Here is a 6,567-nt window from a genome sequence, read left to right on the forward strand (position 1 = left end):
AGGTACACATATATGTGTGTGTGTGTATCACAAACATTTAAGTGCATAGGAGAATTGCTAGTAAAGTACCCAAAGAAAACCATGAAAGAATTTTTTTTGAGAGAGAAATCTAGAAGTGATGATCATTGATGAAAACTTGCCTCCGCCTAGACTAGGGAGATTTGTTCTATGAAGTTTGGATTCAGTCAAAGGGCCACACTTGAGGACCTAGAGGGCCACATGTGGCCTCAAGGCTGCAGGTTCCCCACTACTGACCTAGATTAATTTGGCTTTTATCTGTGAACATGACTCTAAGTATCTTCATGTCTCTACAATCAAGGGAGAACACTCTAAGAAAATCACAGTGATGATGAAAAAGACAAGGAATGAAAAAGACAAGCAAGGATGAGTTTCACCAAAGCTCTTCAGTTGCTTAATTCAATTAACCTTGACTGTGTGCCTAATATATACAAAGAATGTTTCTACATGTTAGAGATAAAACAGAAACAAAAAAATCAAAATTTCTGTCATCAAGGAGCTTGTTTTCCTTTGGAGTGATACAATAAATATTCAGTTATATATGTTCAAAGTATATATACAAAATTGTATAAAACAATTTCAATAGTAATATAATGCTAATAACTGGGCAGATAAGGAAAGACTTTATAGATACCTTAGCTGTTCTTAGGAGGAAGTCAAGTATCTTATGAGATCAAGGTGAAGCATGAGTATATTTTACATATACTGGAACATTTGTGCATACGCACATAGGCAACAGAAAGAATTTGTGTAAGGGAGTGAGGAGAGTCTAACAGGAAAGTTTAACAAAACTGGAATAGATAATATATAAAGAAAAATACTATGCTATAAGAATAGAAAGGTAATTGGGATCTAGACTCTGGAGAGTTTTAAAAACCAGAGTAAGATTTTGTGTTTTATCCTGGAGACAGTAAGAGATCACTAAACATCTTTGAGTAGGATCATCTTTTGATCAGATCTCTGTCTTAGTAACATCAGGAAAGATATGAAAAGGATGGGTTGAAAAGGAGAGAGGTTGGAAGCAAGGAGAAGAATTATATCATTACAATAGTGTAGACAAATGGACTTGAGCCAAAGTGAAACATGCATATGTTTAGAGATGGATACAATACAAGGTATGTTGTTGAATTATTATTAACAAGACCCAGGAACTGACTGGAAGGCAAAGCACAATAGAGATGGAAGGATAAAAATGACTCTGATGTTTTGAATCAAAGTGCCTGAAAGGATGGTAGTGCTCTCAATGAACTAGGGAAATTTGGTGGAGGGACTGATTTGGGGGAAATACATAATCATTTCCATTTTGAATATGTTGAAATTGAAAAATCGATGGTGCAGATAGAGATATTCAGCAGGCATCCTTTAATGTGGATGTACATTCAGTACAGAGATTGTCTCAATATACATTTTGAAATAATTTGCATGGAAATAGTAATTAAATGTATTGGAATAGATGATATCAATAAAAAGAAAATATAATGGGAGAAGTGAAGGTCTTGCCTTGGATTAAAGTAACACTATTGGAGGTGAAAGGATAATCATATACTGAAGGTATTAATCTGAATCATTAGACAGGTAAGAGAATAAAGAGAAAACAGAGCAGATACAGTATGGAATTACACAAAGAGTGTTGGACTTGAAATTAATGGGTTTAGGTTCAAATGTTATGGCACCACAACCTATGTAACTGGGCACGTTTCCTTACCTTTATGATATTCAATTATCTCATCCATAAAATCAAGCAGTTCTAAATCTATTTAAATGTAGAAGACAACAGTGTTCCTGAAGCCAAGGAAGGGAAAACAAATATTTATAAGGCAAAGTGGGAGTGGGGAGTTTTTATTGTTTTCCCAGGGACAAGTTAATCTTCTCTATATAACTTATAGTCCTATATTTAAATGTTCAGTGTGCTCATTTATAGCCACAATAAAGCTATTTGAACTCAAACTACCCATCTTGTGCCTTATCCTTAGCATAATACTTAAAGATGTCCATGTGTAAGATTAAGCTGAAGGATAACTTGGATATTAGTCAATTAACAAATATTTATTAAGCCCTTACTATGGCCAGTGACTGTGTACATACAAAATTCATCCAGCATAGATGGGATGTTACTTTAGAGGGGAAAAAATCTTTCAGAGCTAATAAAAAATACCTCCTATAATAGATAGCATTGGAGTTGAGTCTTAAAGAAGAAGAGGTTAGAAACAGAGAATATTCTAGACATGGCAGAGCACCAGTGCAAAGGCACAAAGATTAGGGTTAGGGCAAACTATAAGCAACATTAATTAGACCAGTATGACTGTATAGTTATGTACATGGAGAATGTGTGGAGGGGAGTAATACATCAAAATACTGGTGTGGTAGGAAGAAGCTCAGTCTTAAATACCTTTAAATGCATTCAAAAAGTTACTTATATTTGGTCCAAATGACAGGTAACAAGAGCAGCTATTTGGTGCAGTGGGTAGAGTGCTGGGTTTGGAGTCAGGAAGATTCATTGTTGTGAATTCAAATCTGGCCTCAGATACTTACTAACTGTGTATACCTGGGAAAGTCACTTAACCCTTTTTGTCTCAGTTTCCTCATTTGCAAAATGAATTGGAAAAGGAAATGGCAAATCAGTCCAGTATTTTTGTCAAGAACACTACAAATGGGATCACAAAGAATTGAACACAACTGAAAAATGACTGAACAAAGCAGGTAACAGGGAGGTTTATTAAAACTAAAGTTTATTATGTATGAAGATGATGTGGTCAGACTTTAGGAAAATCAATTTGGCACCTGAGTAAGAGATAGATTGTCATAGGAGAGCAACTTAAGTCTCTCCAAAGAAGTATAAGCTTTTCAGCTTTGCAAATATTGTCTTTTACACTCTTATCCAGCCTTCTCATCTTTATTTCTCATTACTCTCTTCCACATATGCTCAGACCCATTAATATTCTAATTCCTTCTTCTGTTTTTCTTCATGCCCAGTATAGACTTCTTCCAATTGTCTGCTTCTTAGAGTCTTTACCTTCCACTGAGCCTTGGCTGAGCACAGCAGTCACTTCATCAATAAAACCTTTCTTAATTTTGGTTGTTATTGTTCTGATTCCCTCCTCAAATCATCTTGTAGAATTTCCTTACCTGAACACATATTGTACCCCACCTAAGGAGTGTGATGTATACTTCTTATGAGCAGGTGTCTGTTTCTCTCTTCATTTTAAATTATTGTTTCCACATCATGAGCAACTCCTCCATGTGGAGATGGCTATAGCTTATAAACTCTGACAATAGAACATCATATCTCCTGGGTTCTTCCATGACTAAAAAGGCTTTGAGTATTGTCTTGGACCTATAATGCATGTGCTTAACAAGGAGCCACTTACTTGTCTCATGGCACTCATTGTCAGTAGACTATACAATTGATGAGTAATTTTTCATCAATATAACCCATAAAATAAAGTTAAATGTGTAATGAGCCCTTGCAGCCCATTACCACCTCTATGATAATGTCCAGCTGATAGAATCAGTACCAAAGGGTGCTAAGAATCCTAGAGATTTTAAAACATCTGGAAACTTTAGCATAACTATTAATCCTCTAAATTTGAGATCTTTTTGTAAGTACTAAATAGATATACTACTTGAAGAAGTACATCATATCAATCTTCACATTATCAGTAAAAAAAAAATGGAACAAGAAGAAAGAAGGAAATTACACGTAAATGTAAAGATGTCTTTCAAGTTCTTCTGGGAAAGACAAATAAAAGTACTGGCAGAATTGGTGTTATCATGCATCCAGATGCACCAAAATACATCATTTTATGGGACATTAGGTAACTTCAAACTGCAGTCCTCATATGAATTTGCAAAAAAGAAAAAAAAAACACAACATAAACATAATTGTAGTTTATGTATCAATATCCATTGCAGAGAGCAAAGATGTAGTGAAATTGTTTGAAAAAAAGTCATGAAGACCAAATAATTTCAATCAATATATTCTTGGATACTCAGTTTCCATATCACAAAAAATGTGAAAATATGAGGATAATAGTGAGAAATACATTGTAAAATGTGGAATAGGAATGAGGATTGAGAGAGGCTGAAGTCTCATACATATCTCAAAAGCCTCACACTGATCTATCAATATATCATGAAAACTTTTTTTTTTTGAGAAAAGAGTCAGGAGGCATTAGAAAAGGAAAGCCTGAAATGCCATCACACAAATGGAAATATGTATATTTTAACAGACAAGAAATAATTCACAACTGATGTAGGAATCACTCAAATCAACTATCCAACCACCAAGTTGTTAGAACAAAGATCAGCATCAGTGTAAAACTAGAATAAAGGATGAAAATTATTTAAAAAAAAGGAAACTATCTGATATACAGTTAAAATTATTCCATTCTTATACATTTAAGAAAATAATTATTAGCCAGAATAAGGTAGTCACAAGATGAAGTACACAGACCCAGATTTCAGTAATTTCACACTGAAATTTAGCTTAGTTAAATCAATCCCAGAAACGAGGAAATGAAAGAACTAAAAAGGAACAACAAACAATTAGTTGGTGAATGGAAAGGTGTACTGTTGTTATTGTTGTTGAATTGTTTTTAACTCTTTGTGAGCCCCTTCAGGTTTTCTCAGCAAAGATACTACAATGATGTGTCATTTTCTTTTCTACCTCATTTTAAAAATGAGGAAACTGAGTCAAACATGGTCAAATGACTTGGCCAGGGTGACATGACTGGTAAGTGTCTAAGGACAGATTTGAACTCACAAAGATGTCTTCTGAATTCCAGAACTGACTCTCTATACACTGTGCCATCTAACTATCCTAAAGATGCAGTAGCCAGTGGCAATTCTCTTAAAATATAACTTCACTAATAAAATCTTAGAGATTTAATGGAAAATTACAAACAGTTGTGCCTCATAAAAAAGATTATAGATCTTGTGCTGGAAGAGATTTTAGGAGCCAATCAGTCCAACTCCTTTTTTTATTAAATGAGGAAATAAGGTCAAAAGAAGTTAGGTAACTTGTGTAAGGGCAGCTAGGCAGCACAGCATATAGAGCACTCAGCTTGGTTTATGACCCTTGGCAAATCATTTAACCCTTTTTGCCTTAGCTCCTCATCTGTAAAATGGGCTGGAAAAGGAAATGGAAACCACTCCAATATCTTTGGCAAGAAAATTCCAGATGGGGTCACAAAGAATTGGACACAAATGAAAATGACTTAACAACAAAATCTTGTCCAAGTCACACAGGCAGCTAGTCATCAAGAATTTATTTAACTCTTGTTTTGTTCCAGGCATGTTGCTAAGCATTTGGAGTACAAATAAAGGCAAAGAAAACAAACAAGTCAGTGCCTTCAAGGAGCCCATAATACATCACTAATTAGGCACATAAAATATATTCAGAGTAGAGGGAAGGCCATGTTGGAGAGCCCATAGGAGAAGGCACTGGAATATAGAGGAAAAAAGAAAGGCCCCCTATCATGTAGGTAGATTTTAGAATGTGTAGAGAGGAATAACTTGTAAGAAAAATAGACAAAGAGCTTTATGTACCAAAGGACATTATATTTGATCCTAGAGGTGATAGGGAGCCACTGGACATTATTGAGTAGAGAGGAGTGGAATAGGGTCAGACTTATTCCCTAGAATGATAATTTTGCCAGCTGAATTGTAGGGTCAATTTTAATATAAGGACCCTTGAGGCAGAGAAACTAATTAAAGGCTGTTATAATGGCCTTGGCAAGATGTGATACGGGCCTAAATTTTGGTGAGGGCTGTGTAAATGGTGAAAGGGGGATGTGGTGAAAGATATTGTTAAGCCAGAATTTATAATATTTAGCGATGAATATATGGGGTGACTAAGAGTAAGAATGACAGAGATTATGATAATGAATATGAAAAAGTGGATGGATTAGGCTAAGTACACATAGAGGAGGAACACACTGGAGACAACCCAGATGATAGGTTTGAGGGATCAATTCAGGGTGTCTGAAGAGAATAACAAAAGCATCTATTGGATCTTATTAATACTAAAAAAAAAAGGCAATTGGGAGGAAATAAACAACTACGAATCTGTACAATTGCATTCCAATTTATATATATTTTTAACAAAAGTATGTATCAAAGTCGTCTTTAAGGAATTAGCAAAACACAGACAGGCAGATTTTCTCATCAATATTCCACAGAAGACCATATCTTTATAATTTTACAATTGACTGCAACATATATGAAATTCAAGATCCCACTGAACTTACTATTTGTTGATTATATATTCTAAAATTATAATAGAACAAAAAATTTTCCACATACCAAAATAATAGAGAGAATTTTATAAAATTATCTACTAATATCAAGCAAAGCACAAAACAAAAACAGTATTTTCAGCAAAGGAATTTATCACTATTGTGGGGAATGTCCATCACAGAGTGCAAATTGAAATGAAGTTCTCTTAGGATTGTGACTTCCTCCACATATTTCTGATCACAGTTCTTGGTTGCATTAATCTAGAAATATTGTAGATCCCAATCCCAGAGATCAATAACAATTCAAAGGAGT

This window comes from Vombatus ursinus, unplaced genomic scaffold, assembly GCF_900497805.2.
Source record: "Vombatus ursinus unplaced genomic scaffold, bare-nosed wombat genome assembly UNPS02014942.1, whole genome shotgun sequence".
In the NCBI taxonomy this organism is placed as follows: Eukaryota; Metazoa; Chordata; class Mammalia; order Diprotodontia; family Vombatidae; genus Vombatus; species Vombatus ursinus.